Source organism: Canis lupus, chromosome 16, assembly GCF_011100685.1.
Source record: "Canis lupus familiaris isolate Mischka breed German Shepherd chromosome 16, alternate assembly UU_Cfam_GSD_1.0, whole genome shotgun sequence".
NCBI classification, from domain to species: Eukaryota; Metazoa; Chordata; class Mammalia; order Carnivora; family Canidae; genus Canis; species Canis lupus.
In genome coordinates this window covers 15,175,128-15,191,941 of record NC_049237.1, presented here as the reverse complement: position 1 = coordinate 15,191,941, position 16,814 = coordinate 15,175,128, and the positions used below count along the sequence as shown (strand labels likewise).

The following is a 16,814-nucleotide window of genomic DNA, read 5'->3' as shown; positions in this document are numbered from 1 at the left end:
GGGGGTATAGCTCAGGGGTAGAGCATTTGACTGCAGATCAAAAGATCCCTGGTTCAAATCCAGGCGCCTCTTATTATGCTTGCTTTTATGCCCTATAACAGCTGTTGTACCCCCAACATTGAAACCTCTACGATCACTGGGTGTTATACTATATATTGGCAAATCGAACTTCAATTAAATAAATAAATGAATGAATGAAACATAAAGAAAAAGCTATATATATATATACATATACATATAAAAGAAAGAAACCAATATGAAGAGATAAGGGACAGACCAGGACCCCTGGGGTTCACCTCCTGCCTTTCTCACAGATTCAAGTGGGCTCTACCAACCACCCCCACCATGCTGGTCAGTCCCTCTCTAGTGGCCTCCAGTGGGTATTTGTGTTATTCTGTGGCCACCCAGCACCTGAACCCCACCCCAAAATAGTGAGTCTTGGTGAGAAAGCACAGCTCTGCAACCTGCTATACCAAACAGATGTGCCAAATGCTGCTGCCCCCCACTTCCCTCCCACTGCTGGCCTAGGTCCCAGCTCAGACTTTACAGAGTGCGCTTCCTTCCAGGACACAGAGCTCTGGCTCCTCAGCAGAGCTGGTGGTCCATCCAGCGGTCTCTGGGGGCTACAGTGGTTCCTGCCCCACCTGCTAGTTGTAGCTTTGGCTGCGATTTCAGCCACTGGGGGTCCCTTTGAGCCTCGCCCTCCCACCCTCCCTCCAGGACCGTGGGCTCCTGCCAGCCTGCCAACGACTGTCTAGTCTGATTCCATCAGACAGAGGCATGTGCTGGGTTTGTACTTGTGTGGGTGACTCGTACTGGGACCCAGAGTAATTTGCAAGCAAGAGATCCTCAGAAAAATGCAGATGTGTGGGAACCGGGGGTTACCTGCCTGACCTAGTTGTACTGAAGTCAGTAAAAGTCCAGTTGGTCCTTCCTGGTTAGGAATCTAGCAGCCCAGGGTTAACAGAGGCAAAAACAGCCGAATAAAGTGTTGCTTGTACTTGGCTGAAATGAAGTGCCACTGGGAGCAAGGGACCCGTTGGCTGATTCCATCACACTGGGAATGACTGGATCAAAGGTCCAGCTTCTACATTCTCAGTCCTCGGAAGGACATGTGGGGCTCTGATGACCTCAATGAGAAAATCTATTGAAGGCACCTCGTAGCACAGCAGAACCCCAAAGGCAAACCTGGATCCTGCAGGTGCTAAATTCATTTCAATTGGGAGCCTCCTTGGTCTCTTGCGTGAAACTTGGGGCATTTATCTGGGAAGAAGAGTACTCCCCAAATGGTAAAGGGGATTTATGAGAGGATATGGAGAAAACAATCCCAGCTCCAAGTGCTACCAATCCTCATGGGTTTCCTCTTACATCGGGGCTGATAGAACTACTTGCAGAGGGTCCAGCACCCCTGGCCCTGGCCCACCAAATGCAGAAGCTGCCCACTCGCCGTGAGGCTGTGAGAACTGAAAACACCCAGGGGGTCTTCCTGGGCCACCAGGATATTTGTGCTACAGGCTTGGAATCCACATAGCCAATGGCTCCAGGAAGGGATAGTGTAGGGTCCCCTGCAGGGGAGGGGTGTGATCTGACTGTCCTAGGCAGTGGCTCCGCAACAAAGTGAGAGTCCCCACGCCAGTTCAGAAGGCTGTGGGGCTTTGGTACCCCAAACAGGCAGCCTTAGACCCAATCCCTGCCCCCTTAGATGTGCTGAGCCCAGACATGAGGCCTTTCAAGGCAGAAGGGGCTGCTCACTCAGAGGGTGGCTTCAGCCTTCCTGGCCAAATGCCTCCCCCAGGCTCAGCCCCGGGATTTGGCCTTGAGATGAAGAAGCAACATCCAGCCAGTGGTTGAAGAGGTGAAGCTGAGGGAGGGGGGAGCAGGGGTGAGAACAAATGAGCCCAGAAGAGGTGGAGTGAAGAGGGAAGGCGAAGGGAAGCATTAAAGTGTACCATCCAGGGACAGAAAGAGGAGGAGTTACTGGGCAGGCCAGAGGGGGCTTTAGGCATCAGATGAGGGGTCAGTGGGAAATGGGAAGGAGCTTATGATCAGGAAATGGTGAGTCAGCCAGGACAGGGGGCTGACAGGAATAAACAGAAACTACTGGGTCCTGGGGGGGGGGTCCCTCCCTGGGAGAGGCCACAATCATGAAATGGTGTCAATAGGACACAATTTGAAGTGAGCCCCTGGCTCAAGGGAGGAGGTCTGACCGTAGGTCAGGAGGTCTGAGGTTCAGATTCCCAGGCTGCTGTGAGCCTATCTTGTTTCATGTTGGATGTGAGGTGGACATCATTCAGATCATTATTTGGGAAGGCCTCACTCATCTAGCCCAGTGCAGCCCTGGCTACGGGGAGGCAGAAGCAGCCGACAGCAGTGGGCCCCGTCATGTCTTGTCCCATGTTAGGGAAGTGGAAAGAACCCAAGCCCAGCCATGTGGGATGTGGACCCAACCCTAGTATTAATCAGGTGTGTGTGTGTGCCTGGGCATGTCTCTTAATTATGACCTCTTTTCAAGCCTATAACATGGGCACCAAACTAAATTGGCAGTTTCCAATTCTGACTTTCCACAGGGATCGTCCCATGAGCTTGTTAAAAATAGAGTCCCCTGGCCCCATGCCCAACTGCTCTGATCTGGGCAGTCTGACCTGGAGTCTGTGAGCTGTATTTCCATGAAAGCACACTCTGCTGCTCTTACTGCCTCACACAGCAGGTGCAGTGATGGGCAGTCCAGTGGGGACCCCTGGCCTTGGAGAAGTCCAGAGCCCTCCACTCGACACAGCCCTGGGATGACACTGATGTCTCAGGCTGTGGCTGGCTGGTGGAGGCAGAGGATTGTGCAGAGGGGGACGGTGGACAGGAATGCCTCCTGCTTACAGCAGAGCAGGGCTCATGGACTGACTGGACCTGAGGGAGTAGGTCAGTGTCTGAAGGGGTTCTGGAATTAATTACAGGGGCCAGAAGTCTTCCTGTCAGAGTGAGGTGAGCTTTTAAGGACAGATGCTCCTTACATGTCCTTGTGCTCACTGATTTTTGGAATGCAACTCCAGCTTCCTTATACTCGCTGGAGCTCATGATTCTACACCAAAGGCAGAGAGAAAAGAGGTAGGAAAGATCTGTCTTTCACAGTTTCACTCCTTGGGGTCAGTCCAACAGAGCCAATCAGAATTCCTCCCTGGGGGCATGGGTCTGTGAATCTGGAGCAGGCTAACCTCCCCGTGCTGGGCTCAGAAAGCTAAGCAGCTACCCTACTGCAGTGCCCCCTGCTGGCTCTGCTACTCCTGTATTACAGGGGACCCACCTGTGATCAAAAGTAAAGAGAAAAAAAAAAGTAAAGTTAAGGAAGGGGGCACCCGGATTTGAACCGGGGACCTCTTGATCTGCAGTCAAATGCTCTACCCCTGAGCTATACCCCCTTAACTGGTATAGTGGAATAAATAACACCTTATATCTGTGTTGATACATCAGGGATCAGTTTTCCCTGGTTGGAATGCCTTTGCCAGCTCTGCTTCTCTCAGCTCTGGCCTTCCTCCTGCAGGAAACCAGCCAGGCCTCTCCCTCTACTATATGCACCTGGCTGAGGATATCCCTGGGCACCTTGTTAACCTCTATGGGCAGGGAGAGCTTTAAAATCATCCAGATCACTCTCTCTCCAGCAGTAACAGTTGTTGAGCATCCATGTCAGGCACCCTGGCATGGTGACATAACTGTGACCAGGTGGCAGCGCCTTCCCCTATGCTGAGAGAAGGTCCAGAGCCCATGTCCAAATGTTACTTAATCACATAGAAGGACGTTCAGTTGGTTAAGTATCTGCCTTCGGCTCAGGTCATGATCCCTGGGGTCCTGGGATCGAGCTCCATGTCCTAGGGCTCCCTGCTCAATGGGGGGCCTGCTTCTCCTCTGCTTCTCCCCATTGCTCCTGCTCTGTCTGTCTCTCTCTCAAAAAAAAAAAAAAAAAAGAATGTCCATGATACTTTGTCAACTGAAGAGACCGGTTACGAAACAGTGTGTCTGAATGAAATTATAGATGATCTCAGCTTTTTTCGGTGCTCTTATTTATCTTTCAAGTTTTCCATGTTGAGCATGTGACCTTTATAAAAAAAAATAAAAAATAATAAAAATATTACTTAAGAAAAATTATACTCTAGGAGAATTCCACTCCTGGGAGGTTATCCCTCAGGAACACCCATATGAGTGCACAAAGATGCCCGTATGTGGAAACTTGCTGCAGCGTTTATCTTTCTTGTGTTAGCAATAAACTGGAAACCACCTAACTATCCACTGACAGGAAATAGGTTACAAACATGGTGCAGTCAGAGAATGGGGTATGATGCAACAGAAAAAGATAACATAGGTCCAGAGTACGATCATGGAAAGACTCTTAAACAGTATCATTAAAGGCAAAAAGCAAATTACGTGGCATGTGTATGATGTGAACTCATTTGGGCTTTCAAAAAGACACCATGTATGCATATGATTACATAATAAAAAAAGATTATACACACATACAAAGGCATTAATGTATAAACATTAAATTTTTATATATATATAAAATTTTTTGAGAGAGAGAGAAAGGTGAGGAGGGGCAGAAGGAGAGGGAATCCTAAGCTGACTCCGTGCTGAGTGCAGAGCCTGATTGATCACCCCATCCAGAGGTCACAACTTGAGCCAAAACCAAGTCAGATGCCCAACCGACTGCACCACCTGGGTACCCCTAAAATATATATTTAAATATAGGGGATCCTTGGGTGGCTCAGCGGTTTGGCGCCTTCCTTTGGCCCAGGGTGCGATCCTGGAGTCCCAGGATTGAGTCCCACGTCAGGCTCCTGGCATGGAGCCTGCTTCTCCCTCCTCCTGTGTCTCTGCCTCTTTCTCTCTGTGTCTATCATAAATAAAAATAAATAAATAAATCTTTAATAAGTAAATATAAATTTTTATATGTATTTATATGCTATAGACAACATATCTATAAAATACATATATCATCTTATCTCCTATGGGAGAAAATAAACCAAACAGCTGCTGCCAATGAGGGGATTCTTTTATTTTCCAATTTACACATGTAATAACCCAAATGTTTACACATTCCAGCCTTCCAGGTAACTGAGTGGTTAAAAATAACTGAGAGAAAGTGCTATGAGTATTCTTTCCTTTCCTGCCTTCCCTGGACCCCAGCCAGCCACAAACCCGAAGCCCCCCTAGTCTGTCCTTCCCCCCACCACATCTGCGGCAATGTTTGCAGACACTTGTCAATTCTGTGGGTTTTCCTGCCACCTGCCCTCCAGCACTGTCGCTGTGGTTTCACACACCGGTGGTGCACTGACCACCCAGCTGGGATGCACAATGTCCTTGGTTGGTCTGAGCTCAAAGGGCCAGCCCATTGCCCTCCCCAGACCCCAGCATCACCTGGCCCCTCAGCCACACGCTGCCCTCTTCCACACCTGCCTACTCCACCCTGACCTCTCAGCCTGCCCAGAGGCCTCTCGGACTCAAGGCTCTGGTGCCAAGGGGGCACCAAGGGGGCGCCTGATGATGTGTAGACCATGAGGAGTCTGAAAATCATGAGAGGAATGCTCACCTCCTAGGTCCTCAGAGACTCAACAAAACCAAAGGGTGACAGACAGTTCCAAAGGTGAGAAAGGTTTTTATATTCACAGTTGGAGCAAGATAGTCAAGGAAGGGATCGGCCCCAGCTCAGTGATGAAAATCCACACGGCCCCATAAACACTAAGTCAGGGGGCAGGGGTCCCTAGGGAATACTCCAGAAGAGTAAGAAAGAGAGGCAGCGCCTGCACAATCCCAGCGGGCCCCTCAGGGAGGAGGAGGAAATAAACCACCAAGAGAGGTCCAACATCAGAAGGTGTCGTGAGAGGGCAGGGACAGGAAAAGGACAAGCCACCCAGCTCTCTGGCCAAAATTCCCAGTGTTTATGAAACCGGAAAAATAAGCAAGCACTAATTAAGAAATTCAAGTCTCTCATTAACAAAAAGGAATTAGCTCCAAGGAAAGGGAAACTCCAAGGGCATCCCCGAAGATAAAAGGAGTTCTGTTTTCTCAGGCACTCATGTCATGTGCTGATAACAGAACTCAGAGGACAGAGGACAGAGACTCGTTGCCACCTGCTGGCTCTGGACCAGCATCCTGGGTTAGGCAGGGTCCCACTGTGGAGCCCTCAATGGCCACTTCTCTGCGGCACTTTCCCGATGCCCCGTGTAATAGAGATTGAGGCTTTCTTGCTGCCAAATACTTCATTATGAGAACTATCTAGAGTGTAGGTCTGTTGTTGATCTAAGCCCGGAGGGTGGTGAAATGTATTTTAGGGAGTCAGGAGAAAGGTCATAAAGGTGTGAGGCGGGATAGAAATCAATGACTCTCGCTTCTGAATTCCACGCCGGATCTTGGAACTCCTTGAACTCTGAGTCTGTCTACCAACACTCAGCTGCTTGTCCTCCAAACCATGCAAAGTCATTATGCTCCCTAGTTCTGAGATGGGTGATGGAATTCACTGGTCCCTTATGCAGAAGTTTACTTGTGGAGCTTGAACAAGACATACAATGGTCTTGAACAGGGCCTCAGTGTGCACTTGAGCAGGTAGAGAGGGCCCCCTCCCTGAGCCCCAGATCTCGGTGCTTTGCTGGTTCCAGTGGGGGAAAGACAACTTTAGGTCGATGTCTAATAAGGAAGAAGTTTAAAAAAAATACAGCATCCATTTAAATGAGGAATAAGTAGGGGGCACCCAGATTTGAACTGGGGACCTCTTGATCTGCAGTCAAATGCTCTACCCCTGAGCTATACCCCCTTCTGCTATGGTATGATTTAATTAATATTCTTCATTTGTGCAGCCACACCCAGCCTACCTGTAAAGTGATGAGTAACCACTTCAGGAAGGACCTCTCTCGGGAACTGCCAGGCCTGCTTCGGTGAAAACTCACCAACGTGCTGTATAGCAAGCAACAGGCTCCCTTCTCAAAAGCCCCTCAGCCTGTGGGGTTGGCAGCAGCCTGGAGCCCCTAGGGGTGGGCAGCAGCCTGGAGAAGCTTCGACACTGGCTGTTAGAATGCCTGCAGAGGCAAATGTCATGCCCGTCATGGTGAGAACCTAAAACCCAGAAACTTGATGTGATTGAGTATCTATCCAAACCTACTGAATGAGGGCCTGACCCTCACCACCCTTACAAACTGACATTCAGTTCAGGGTACTTTCTACTAATCCACAAGTTGGGACACAAGATGATCCTCCCAACTTCCATTTCTCCGGCTAATTAGACAGAGAATGATCTACTTCAAGAAGTCATCAGAAATAGATGGTTGAGTAGATTTAGGAATCCTCAAGAGCACGAACAGACCTGTACTAACATAATTCGAGGACCAAGAAATGTTACTAGAGAAGAACCCCATTTGACCCAGAGGGGTTCTTATCTGTGGGCAATGCCCCATCACATCTGAAAGATGAATTTATCTTTGATTAGCACCTTTTCATCTCCAGCCTTGCCAAGTCCCTGCTCCCCCTGCTGTCACAGGAGCTGGCAAACGTTCTCTTCTGCAAACCATCTCTCCCTACTATGGGCATTTCCCCCTCTTACCCACCAGCCTTTCCCTTGGAGCCCTGGCAATCTCCTCGGAAGCCAGTTCGAAGCTTCTCTTTTCCCCTCCTGGCCAGGAGGCTGCAGAAACTCTCATCTCTACACTGCTTTCTACCATGATGCTAAACCTCAGGATTTCTTGTTTCTGACAAAGAGGGTAGACTGCCAGGTCAAATGGAAAGGATTCAAGAGCCTGCAAGAGCACAGAACTCTCCAGAGGGCAGAGACTGGGTGCCAGCAAGAGCCCCAGAAGTGAGCACCGATGTAGTAGGACATGTGGACATCTCTAGATTACGGTGGCCTGCAGTGTCAGTGGTACAGGGGTGGGGGGCCATTCCAGAGATGAAGCCTTGACCCCGACATGTGGTGGGCAATCAGAAAAGAAACAGGCTTGCCTAAAGACAGCACTTAGGAGGGGCTAAGCTCTTAAGGAGCAAGTGTACACCCTTCATCTGGTCTGAAAAGCTGCAGGCAGTTATTTTAATTCATGTTGGACTCAGGTGACTGGTGCCCCAGGCTCCTAGTCAAATGTAAATCCTCCCTGAAGAAATGCACCAGGAAACAAACTTCCTAGAACTCCCCTGGGTCGGGTTTTTTAACAAATCTAAGTGTGAGAGAAGCAGAGTAGTATGGAGGCCCACAAGGTAGACTCAGAAGGCAGAGAGAGCCTGGATCCAAGACCTGCCCCAGCTGTGAGACCTCTCTCTCCGCTTTCTTCTCCTCTCTATGCCTCTGCCACATAAGCTGTAAAATGATAATACCATATAGTTGATGAACTGGTGTAGAGATTCGATCAGTTAATGCAGATAAAAAACTTGAACCAGGACTGGCACACAGGAAGCTCTATGTCACTGTTTGCTGAACAAACTTAAAAATGTAGGAGAAAACTAGCTAACATTCATGAGAGTCAACGGAAATAGTAAACATTGGAATGGACCTGCAAAAACTCCATCCATGGAATTATTTGAATAAATCAAGGAGTGTCTTAAAAGAGAGACATGGAATCCAGATTGCAGAGCAAAAGACTCAGACATGATCACGTATCTTTGAAAAATTAATCAGATAAGACGTTCTTGTAATGGAAGATGTAATTAACTTGTTTTTTTTTTACTTTCTATTGAAGAATTTGTACACAAAGTACACAAATCTTAAATGTATAGCTCAATGAATGTTTACATACACACACACCCAAAACCATCACCCAAATCAAGACACAGAAAATTTAAGCACCTCCTAGGATTCCCTAGCACCCCTTTCCAATTGCCCTCCTCTCCCCAAGGATAACCAGCATTCTATCACCATGGATTAGTTTTGCCTGTTCTTGGATTTATTCTTTTGAGTCTGGCTTCCTTCATTCAACCTCATATTTCTAAGATTTATTCATGTTTGTCCACTCTAACACTAATGTGTTCTTTTTAATTCCTGTTTAGCATTCCATTGCATGACTATACATGATTTATTTATCTATTCTACTGCTAATGGACACTCTAGCTGTTTCCAGTTGGGAGCTGTTAAGAGAAATGCTGGTGTGAACATTTTTTTTATTTATTTATTTATTCACGAGAGACCCACAGGCAGTGGGAGAAGCAGGTTCCCCATGGGGAGAGCCTGATGCAGGGACCTAATCCCAAGACCCCGGGATCATGACCTGAACCAAAGGCTCAAACACTGAACCACCCAGGCATCCCTGGAATGAACAATCTTATATGTACATGTGCACTCTAAAGTCTATAGCTTGGAATATTTTTGTTGAATAAGAGAGGGTTCACATTTTCAACTCTGACTGATAATGCCAGACCATTTTCTGAAGTGGTTATATCAAATTGCACTACCACCAGCAAAGTAGGAGAGATACTACTGCTCCACATCCTCACAATGCTCAGTACCATCAGCCTTCTCCATTTTAACTGTCCTGGTGAGGATATAGTGCTATCTCATTGTGGCTTAAATGGCATCTCCCCAAAGACTAAGGAAGTTTGAGTTTCTTCTTGAATCCCTATTGGTCATTTGGGTCTCTACTTTTGTGAAGGGCCTGTTCAAATCTCTTGTTCATTTTTCTGTTGGGTTGTCTGTATTTTTCTTATTCTTTTGCCCAAGTTCTTAATATGTTTTGGATATGAACCCATCAATTATACATATATCATGTATTTACAAGGAAGTTTGGAGGGACCATGTAAGAGTGGACGTTTTGGTAAAGGAAATGATCTTGGTTGGAAGACAGTAGAGTGAAGAGCTTTACCATTCATTGGGTAGGAAGTTGGTGTACTGACATCTCTAACAGTTAAAATCTTGGATTTTTCCACTGACCCAGCTCAGTCCTGCTAAGCTTGCTCACTCTATTTGTGTAAGTTATATTGTCCTAGAAAATTTTCCATGCCATCTGAATATTATATTTTATTGGCACAAAGTCATTCATAATATAATCCTATGATCTTTTTAAAATTGTAATGAAGTATTCTTTCGAATATTTCTTATATCAGTTATTAGTGTTTTCTCTTTTTCCTTGGTCTTGTCTGGGTTATCATTTTTATTATTTGTTTCAAAGAACAACTTTTGCCTCATTGGTCATATCTCTTGTATGTTTGTGTTCTATATAATCAATTTATGAAAATAAATGAAAAAAATCTATTTATGCCTTCATTAATTCATCTTTATTACTTGCTTCTTTATTTTTCCTTTGGCTTTACTCTATTATCCTTTTCATTTTTAAATTAAAAAAAAAAATTTAGAAGAGGCTGGTGGGTGCAGAGAGAGAGAATCCCAAGCAGACTCCATGCCCACCAGCACATAAGTCGGGCATGGAGCTGGATCTCATGACCCTGAGATCATGACCGGAGCCAAAATCAGGATCAGTCACTCCACTGACTGAGCCACCCAAGCATGCCCACTGTCCCTTTTATATCTTTTCTGGGATAGTTGCAGAGTTAGTTAACTTTCACCTTATCTCTTCGTAATACTGTGAATGCAGGAAGGCTTTAAATTGCCCTCTGCACACTGCCCTGGTGGCAACTGACAAGTTTCAGTATCTGGTACTTTCACTATCGTGTAGTTCAAATATTTTCTGACTTCCAACTCAATTGCAATTTTTTTGCCTTTTTTGACCCCTGCATTATTTAGAAGTATAGTTTCTAATTTCCAAGAAGATGGGGATTTTCCAATGATTTGTTAGGTTTTCTCATTATTTGTTGTTACTTGAATTTTAACTTAATTTTATTTCAGTCAGAATACATATTCATTGTGATTGAATTGCTTTGGAATTTGTAAAGACTTGCTTTATGTTCAGAATATGAATAATTTGTGTGAACGTTCCATAAATGACTTGGGGAGGGGGGGAGTGTATGTTCTGTAATTGCTGAGTGTAGGTTCTTTATGTGTTAATTAGGCCCTGTTTGTCAATCATGTTGTTCAGATCTTTTATATCTTTCTGATATATCTCTGCTTGTCCTTTCAATTCACAAAAGAAGGATTTAAAGATCTCTCGCACAGTTGGAAGTTTTCCCGTTTCTCCTTTTTTAATCTGTTAATTTCTGCTTAATATGTTTTGAGGCTTTGTTATTAGGTGCATCAAATTTAGAATTGTGGTACTCAACTGGTAAATTGGATTTTTTATCAATACAAAATTATGGTCTTTATCCTTGGTAATGATTTTTGCCTCAAAAACAATTTTGTCTGGTATTAATACAGCTACATGATATATAGTTGCCATAGTTACATTTCTTTCTGTCCTTTTATTTTTAATATTTTTACATCCTTCTGTTTTCTACCTATCTCTCAGGAACGACCTATGGTGGTTGTTGTTGTTTTTTGATCCAGTTATATTCTTTGTCTTTTTACTGTGCCATTTTATACATTTATATTTAATGTTAACACTGGTAATATTTTGGTTTAAGTCATCTTCCTTCTTTGTCCTGAAACTTCTAAGTTCTTTTACGCTCCTTCACTGTCTTTTTTTGGTAACTATAGGAAGAGACCCAGGAGTTGAGAGATGAGATCCCTGCACCCTGGAATGGAACTGGTAGAAATCCATGAGAGTCCAGGGAGCTAACAGATTTCTCTTAGGATAGGATCACACAAAAGATGGTTAGTGTGGGTCTAACAGATCCTGGACCCAGAGTGTATACAAGGGAACCAGCAACTTGTCTGCTATTAAGAGTGACCTAGATTCCTTGGGCTGGCATTTGCCTAGAATAAAAAAAAACTGGGACATCGGGAATAAAATCATTAGCTCTTTTCCTGTGCTGACCTGGGTGGGGACAAGAGTCTCTAGGGAACAGCGGTTTTCTCAGTGTCCACAAAAGGTGGAGTCATGGAGGAGCAAAACCTGATCCCAGCTCCAATAAAGCTACATCCCTCCCCACAGCAGATCCTCTGACTCCTTTGGATCACAGGCTCATCAAGGACATGCCTCTCCCCCATCTGTCCCCTCACTCCGCAGAGACCCTACCCCTGCTTAACAGACAGGACAGAAGCAGCCACACCTCAGAGACCCCTCTACTTTCCCATTCTTCTCAAAGAAAACACGCCCCGCATCCCTTCCAAGTAAACGACTCCTCTACCCTGGTGCCCACGACTGAAGCTGACTCCGTTTTTTCTCAGTCTTGCTCCTTCCCCCTTGCCAAAAGCCCACTCCGATCTCTAGCCTAAATTAGATTAGGTCTCCCACCTTCCCTGTAGCTATTCTGTATTTCTCTCTGGACAAAAGTCATTCTCATTATCCGACTCTGCTTTCTCACACTGTTCCTCATCCTGTACATCTCATCAGTCACCAGGTCCTGTATAATTGCTCCTGAAGGTTTCTCTGGAATTCCTTTGCTCCTCTGCATCTGCTTCCTTATTCCGTCTGTGACACTGGGCAAGATCTTTATTAGCTTCAGTTTCTTGGTCTTAAACAGGAATACGTTTCTTGTGACAAATATGGTTAACTTCAGATAAAACTGCCAGGCATGGTTCCAGCACACAGTAGGTGCTCAAAAAATAATACCAGTTAAGGAAGAGTCTTGGCAAATTCAGTCATGTAAACATTCTTGCTAATGTCTCCTAAGTGACATCATGAGATAAAGTGATGGTTCTTGCTGCTTCTTTGCAGCCTGCAGGACTCCCTGTGACCCACAGAACAAAGTCTGAATTCCAAAACCTCTCTTACAAACAGACTCTCCTCTGTTGAAGGTCTGCCTCTGACATAAGGTCACGGTCACACGCCCTCCACCCTGTCCCTTGCATAGTCATAGTGTACACACACACACACACACACACACATATTTCCAACTTCTTCCAGACACACACACACCCCTGCACGCATGGTCACACACATGTGCATACACGATGACATACAGGTTCTTACAAACATGCACCATACATACCTTTTTGATCCAGAAAGCACTCCAAAACCATGGCATCTTTGTTTCTTTGTATATGTGCTTTCCACAAACTGCCTGACATTCACCTTCCAGACCCAACTGACCCCACCATCTCTGCAGAGCCCTCATGGAGTCAGCCTGGACTGGCCAGGCTCCTTCCTAATATATTTTATGTTGCAAATCACTCTTCCCAAGAAGGAGAGCCTCTGAAAAGGGGAAGGGTCGAAGAAAATATCTGACTAGATTTCACTCACCTCCGGAACCCCAGGCCTGGCCTCTAGCTCAGCATTAAGTATTTGAGGAATTCAATTGAGAGGCCAGATTGCTCTCTGGGGTTTTGCCCTGCCCCGGGAGTGTGACTGATGGGAGAGGGGAGGCTGCAGGGCTGTTACCAGAGGCCTCCCAGGTGGCCCGGCAGGGGGGCGGGCAGGGATGAGGGGAGTACATGCAGCAGAAAGACAAATAATGAATGCATTTTCAGTGGGCTGGCTGCCTGCTGTCTACGGGCCAACCCTACTGATTCATAATGGCACAATCACAAGTGTGGCTTCAACACAGGAAAGACACTTGTTGGGAAGATACGTTCATTCCTCTGTGGGGTGACAGGCTACATAACAGCTTAGATCTAGTACACCACAGTGGGCGAAGAGGTCTCTGCTCACATCTCCATGCCCACTACTCACTCTCATTTCTATTCATTGAACTTGGTAAATGTCAAGATCCCTCTCCCTCCGCAAGAGGGTGAATGGTTGAGATCAGGAACTTTCTGGACCGAGGCAAGGTTCCAACTCTAAGTCCTTATATGACTCAGGAGCCCATGGGCTTCTTCAGCACCAACCAGGTGACTTTTCTCCCAATTTCACGGCTCTCTTAGGTGGGCAGGGGATCTGTCTGAGACATCAGCCTTTATTCCCACAAGCTAATAAACTCAGAAGGCCTGAGGAAGGTAGCCTCTCTCTCTCTCTCTCTCTCTCTCTCTCTCTCTCTCTCTCTCTATATATATATATATATATATATATATATATATATATAATGAATAAATAAATAAAATCATTTAAAAAAATAAAATAAATTGGGCTTTGTAGGAACAGTTCCTTAGAGTCTGGAAAGAAATTTAAGTAGCATAAGAAGCCCCAAGAACTCCCTCTTACTCAGGAATCAGCTTATACCGATCATAGCATCTCTGTCACAGGGAACAGAGACAAGCACCACCCTTGCCACTGGTGGCCTAGTTTTATGAACTTCTCCAGAGGACATTGGTCCTAAGGTTTCATATCCACTGGAAAGAATAATTCACTAAGACCAAAATCGTTGCCTTTAGCAGACAGTCTCCAAAATAGTTCGATAATGAAAGGATTCACACAGCCACCATCTGTTCACTTACCTGAGGGCCGACTTGCAGCTAATAATAACTGACATCTGTGTACTAGGTGCTGTTCCAAATGCTTTAAATTCTCTCCCCCCGCCCCCCCCCCCCACACAAACCCTATGAGGTGGTACTATCATTATCCTCTATTTTATAGATGCAAGGGAGATTGAGCTACTTATTTGGGGTGACACTCTCTACCTCACCCCAGGGACCCTTAGAATCAAATCAGACATCCCCACAAGAACTTCTGATGTCTACCTGTTGCTGCTAAATGTATGCAAGTTGTCTTCACAACTCCAAAGCATGGCAAAGTTCTTGGCACCTACCAATAGTTGATGTTCAGCGAGTCAATGAGTGTAGCTGGATGGTCTATGCACGTCTCCTGGTACCTTTCTTCTTAATCTGGAGCCATCCTAGGGGCAGGGGGAAGGACTATCCAAACTTGCACATAAATAAGGGGGCACCTGGATTTGAACCAGGGACTTCTTGATCTGCAGTCAAATGCTCTACCCCTGAGCTATACCCCCAGGCTGCAGATGCTACATAATTTATACCTTTCATCTGTTTGGTAACACTTAGCTCTGCAAAATGAAGTCATGGCCCCCTTCCAGGACTGACTTTCTGGAAGTTGCCGGACCTGGTTCATGGTAAGATATCCTCCCTCAACTTGCAGCTTTCCAGGCCTTAGTTCCTGGTAGGGTCATTAGCAAGGAAAAGAGAGAAGCCACTTGAAGAATCCCACAACCCATTTCCCATTGCCTTTTTGGTTTAGCCCAAGACCCGCCCAACTATCTCCAAAACTACCCACCCATCAGGGCTCCCAGTCCTTGTCTTTCTCCTTTCAATGAAAACAGAAATGAACTCTAATTCAGACAGTATTGCAGAGCTCCAATAGTTGGGGTTTAGAGGAGCAATACTGCAGAGTTCCCATCTCCCTTGTTAGAATATCTAAGCCAGGCTGTAGACCCAGAAGGTTGAAGCAAGTGTGTAAGTGAGCTCTGGTGTGGGAAAAGACCCCAGAGGGAAATGTCTAGCCTACATTAAGAGAACCTGTATGCTATGATTTGTCTCTGTAGGTCTTACCATGACCCCACTGTGCCAAACTTTTTGGTGGGAAGGAGGGGTGAGGGTAATAATTTAAGGTTACCATTTACTGTCCTATCCTGGGAAGTTTGTTGTATCTATGCTGGTCTACTCTGGGAAAAGCCCAGCAGAATTTCCAGCATGAGTCCCTGCCTTCTCTTTAAAGACCCAATAGAGTTAAAGAAATGAGATATATAGAGAAAGGGGGAAAAGGCTAGATGCCAAGAGGAGGAGGGATACCCAGCGCATTAGTATAGGCAATCATGCAAGGGGCAATCCATCCAGATTGCTGTTGTGCAAGGGCCAAACTGTAGCTTTTGATTTCAGGAGGGACCATAATTAGCATGGATGAAAGGACATTGGAATATGGGCAACAGCTGTGAATAGGAAAAACAATTGGGCAGGGGGCACCTGGATTTGAACCAGGGACCTCTTGATCTGCAGTCAAATGCTCTACCCCTGAGCTATACCCCCCTACTTGATAGGAATGTCTAATAAGCACCTTTTACCTTCATAGTCACACCCAGAACTCCTACAACACATTGTTTCTATTTGTCTCTAGAGAGCTGATAAAACGAGCAATTTATTCCTCCACAAATTCAGCCCAGAGAGGTCCTTGTCCAGTCCCTGGAGTCCCCAGCCTTACCCCTCCACATGTCTGCATCTCCCCCCTTTTCTTCAGTTTGTGGTCATAGCAGCAGCCAGAAGAAGCACTGACTAATTACTGCAAGGCCTCTTAGGATTTACTTGTCTGCTTTTCTCTAGTTCTACACCACAAAACAGCAACTTGAAGAGATCCTGCCTAAACTCTTTGGGAACACATGCAGTACTTACATATGAAGATGTCTCTCCAGGGTGTGGGTCTATTCATCAAATTTGGCAGCTGGGGAGGTTAGTGAAATTTCCAGTCCCTGATCTGGATCAAGGAGTTGTTCTAGAAGTATCTCAGAGACATGGAGACATGAGGATTACACAGGGCCTCTGGATTCCAGCCAGGGAACTCTTGAGTTACAGTGAATATCTCCACCCTGAGCTACACCGCCACCCACAGAACATAGATATTTTTAATATTATATTTTTTGTTTTTATTGAAGTACCTTGTGCAATTATTTTTAAAAGTCAAATACTGTTTTTAAAGCTTATCACAAAAAAATCAATCCTTTCTATCTCCTTCCTGCCACTCAGAGGCAACCACCTTCTACCGTTTTGCCTGTTTCTTCTAGTCCATTTGCTGCCATGATTTCAAATAATATAAATATCTCATAATATGTAATATCTAACTTAATCAGGTTTAGACATCAACTGTCTTACTTTTATGATGAAGATTATAACTTATGTGCCTTCTTCCCTTCTCAGTTTTCTATTGCAACTGTATCTTGACTTTTGGTTAAGTAATTTTCTAAGTTTAGTATTTTCATTGTTATTAGTT

The 16,814-nt window shown here is 45.5% G+C and overlaps 5 non-coding genes across 5 annotated transcripts; 1 reads left to right on the top strand and 4 right to left on the bottom strand.

Annotated features, from left to right (window-relative positions):
• On the top strand, positions 1-72 carry TRNAC-GCA. Its single transcript has one exon. It is a non-coding gene; the product is annotated as a tRNA-Cys (tRNA).
• A 3,266-nt stretch (positions 73-3,338) lies between these two features.
• On the bottom strand, positions 3,339-3,410 carry TRNAC-GCA. Its single transcript has one exon. It is a non-coding gene; the product is annotated as a tRNA-Cys (tRNA).
• A 3,311-nt stretch (positions 3,411-6,721) lies between these two features.
• On the bottom strand, positions 6,722-6,793 carry TRNAC-GCA. Its single transcript has one exon. It is a non-coding gene; the product is annotated as a tRNA-Cys (tRNA).
• A 7,964-nt stretch (positions 6,794-14,757) lies between these two features.
• On the bottom strand, positions 14,758-14,829 carry TRNAC-GCA. Its single transcript has one exon. It is a non-coding gene; the product is annotated as a tRNA-Cys (tRNA).
• Positions 14,830-15,787: 958 nt separating this feature from the next.
• Positions 15,788-15,859, bottom strand: TRNAC-GCA. The gene has a single exon. It is a non-coding gene; the product is annotated as a tRNA-Cys (tRNA).
• Between the last annotated feature and the right edge of the window lie 955 nt (positions 15,860-16,814).